A 3473-nucleotide genomic window follows, 5' to 3' on the forward strand; every position below is an offset into this window, starting at 1 on the left:
ATGAGAGTAAGCAGTCAATTATAGCTGTAACATCTCATTCACTCACACACATACACACACAAGTCCTGCAAAGTTGTTATAGTTCCCAGCCTAGGAGTTGCTCATGCCAAGTCACTGGCCAGGTGGCCTGGACACGAGGGTGAGCAGGGTCTTGTCAGATGCGCAGCCGATGCTCCTGGAGGTTGGTTTGCAGAATCAGACCCAAAGTCCTCAGTCTTCAGTAGAAAGAACAGGAGTACTTGTGGCACCTTAGAGACTAACAAATTTATTAGAGCATAAGCTTTCATGGGCTACAACCCACTTCTTCGGATGCATAAGTCTTCAGTAGGGTGACCAGATGTCCCGATTTTATAGGGACAGTCCCGATATTTGGGGCTTTGTCTTATATAGGTGCCAATTACCCCCCAAGCCCGTGTCGATTTTTCATCCTTGCTATCTGGTCACCGTAGTTTTCAGGGTCTGTTCTTATAGGGATTTATCCTCATACAAGTTTATAGGGTTTGCTTCATCATGCTGTTCTCACATTTGAGGTGATAGTCAATCATGCAGATGGCACAGCAATGACAAAATGACACTATGTTGTTATCTTGTTCTTTGATTCTTTGACACGCCTGTCCTTGGGGCAAGTATGCCCTCAGGGTTATTGGGCTATCTCGTCCATTGCTTTCTTCAGCCAAACGATCTGATTTTAAGGTTGGCACCTCAACCTTTAATCTTTCATTCCTCATTTAATCATACATACATACAATTACATTCACACTCCAACATATATCCTGTCACATCTGCATTTTAATCACCTACCCATCCTTTAACATAACCATTCTAAAATCAGTGGGACATGGCAGATTTCAATAAGTCTATTCATCCCACTTGTTATATCTAAAAGGAAATGAACAAGATAAGCCTGCAAGAGTGGGGGATTCACACATCTTATTCCAGAGTTCAGGAAAACAAAGTTGTACCAGCAAACTCTTTGTCTCTGGACGTTTTTCTACAATTAACACAGACCTTGCAAACTGGCAGGCCTGTTTCAATTAGCACAAACTCAGCAGGTTGAGAGAGCCATCTGAGAGACATTTCTTTCTAATGGTCAGTCCAAATCCTGGGATCTGCTGTGGAGTCACTCTTTCTTACATTTCCCATATCAGAAATATACCAGTTATCAATCTAGTCCAACACCTGGTCTGTCACCACTTTGTTTTATCACCCTGTGAGGGCAGTGGGCGGAGACCTCCTTAAGTATTCATTGGAAATGAAAATTAGCCAAGTCAGCCTCACCGCCCTTTGCCTGTGTCCAACCCCCAGTGCTGGGGGTGGCTGATCCATGGAAGAACTCACCACTCACATCACCAGCTGCTTAATGAGGGCAACATAAAAACCAGCAGTGGGGCAGGACTGGGAGATAACACCGGATCTCCAGCAAGGACGGCCAGCCATAGAAGGGATCCCACCAGATATGTTCCTCCCTGCCTCACCAACTACGATGGGCACCTACAAAGTCCATGTCACCACTGGGAACTTCCTGCTAGCCAGGACGTTCAGCTCCATCTCCAACACCCTGGTGGGGACCCACAAGGAGAGTGACAAGAAGTCCCTCAACAACTGGGGGAAGGACTTCAAACCCAGGGCGGTGAGTACTAGTAGAACGGGGCCAGGCTCTGTGGACAGAACCTCCCAGTAGAAAGTGCGGGGGTCGCCAACGCTCAGGACTTGGGGCTGTTTGATCATCAATCCCCAGCTTCTGGAGTCATGAGGTTACACTGTGCAACTCTGCATTCATTTGAAAAAATATTGAAGTTTGTAGTCCTAGTGGTTGCATAGAAAACCTGAACAAAGTGCAGCTTAAAAGATCTCCAAATAGTTGGTGGTTTTTTTAAATCTCCAGTGCCTGGAGTCACGTGATTATGACAGGAGACTGGCAGCTTTTATTGTGAGAATGTTACTGCTTATGCTAGAGAGGAGAAAGGGGTGCAAATTTTCAACTGTAATTTTTTTTGTGGTGAAAAATGGCTATTTGGCACAACCTTTCACAAATCTGCAGTGATTCCACTAAACTGTTTGACTTCCAAAATAAAAAAATCAGAATGTTTCGGTCTTCTCATTTTCAAAATGAAGGTGTTCAATTTTTCTAGGTAATGAGCATTTCTTTTATGTTTCATTTTGTTTAAAATGTTTTAAAAAATGCTTGAGACAAAACAAAACTTTTTTTTCAGGTCGAATGAAATATTTTGTTCAACCTGAAATGACGTCCCCTGACTTTTTGATTCGCCAAAAATTTCATTTTTTCGGTTTGACCAGAAGTGAATCCCCCCCCCCCCCAAGTTTGTTGGAATTGCCAGAACTGAAAAATCCATTCTATGTCCTCATTATACTACGTGGATCGGATGGTCCAGTGGTTAGAGTAGTTGCCAGGGCTATGATAGATCCTGGATCTATATTCCCTCTACTACTGCAGTCTCATTGTGTGAAAGCCTTTCTGTGACTCAGTTTCCCCATTGATATAATGGGGATAATAGCACTGTACTACTTCACAAAAGTGCTGTGAGGGTAAATGTGTTAAAGATTCAAGGTGCCTCCATATAGCAGTGATAGGTGCTAGATAAGTACCTAAAATAGACTAGCTGTAGAAATGCCTCAAAAATACAAAGCACACGGGCTACTGCTTTTTTTTTTTTAATCTCATGATTTATAAACCAAACTCATGATAGTTTGGGAGGGACGCTGAGGGATGGTGTGTGTTAGGGGGCTTTCCCTTCCCCCCCTCCCCTGGTTCTTGCCACGGGGACAGAAAGCAGAGGTCCAGAAGTCCAAAGTGCAGGCAACGTGATGTTTATCGGGCTTAGTTCCAAGCAAACACCCATTGCAGAGTCTATTTCCCAGTGTTCTGTTCCTAGCTCTGATGCTGAGGAGCACAGCTTGTGTCCCTATTCCCTATTTCCCCCCCTTCCTCCTTAGCAGCCCCAAATATACCAGCCGTGCACTCCCCTGGTCCCACCCCTTACAGCTTATGCTCGTGTTCCGTTTTGGAGGGGTGTGGGTCTGGCAGGGCCGGCTCTGGCTTTTTTGCCGCCCTAGGCAAAAGAGCCACCGGCCACCCCCCACCCCATTGTGGCAGGGGAGGGCGCCGAGCCCGGCAGCGGGCCAGCAATCCCCGACCGGCCAGAGCGCCAGGGGGAGGGCGGAGAGCCCGGCTGGGGCTCTCTGCTCTCCCCGGTGGCCAGAGCGCTGGGCAGAGAGCCCAGCTGGGGCTCTCTGCTCTCCCCGGCGGCCAGAGCGCCGGGAGCAGGGCGGCGAGCCCAGCCGGGGCTCTCCGCTCTCCCCGGCGGCCAGAGCGCCGGGGGGAGGGCAGCGAGTCCCCGGTGGCCAGAGCGCCGGGGGGAGGGCAGCGAGCCCGGCCGGGGCTCTCCGCTCTCCCTGGCGGCCAGAGCGCTGGGAGGAGGGCGGCGAGCCCGGCCGGGGCTCTCCGCTCTCCC

At 48.6% G+C, this 3473-nt stretch overlaps 1 pseudogene; it reads left to right on the forward strand.

Moving 5' to 3' along the window:
* The first annotated feature begins 1483 nt into the window (after nt 1-1483).
* Nucleotides 1484-3473, forward strand: part of LOC112120887 — a 43588-nt pseudogene continuing 41598 nt past the window's right edge.

The sequence above is a fragment of the Terrapene carolina genome, unplaced genomic scaffold, assembly GCF_002925995.2.
Source record: "Terrapene carolina triunguis isolate 2854851 unplaced genomic scaffold, T_m_triunguis-2.0 Scaffold751, whole genome shotgun sequence".
In the NCBI taxonomy this organism is placed as follows: Eukaryota; Metazoa; Chordata; order Testudines; family Emydidae; genus Terrapene; species Terrapene triunguis.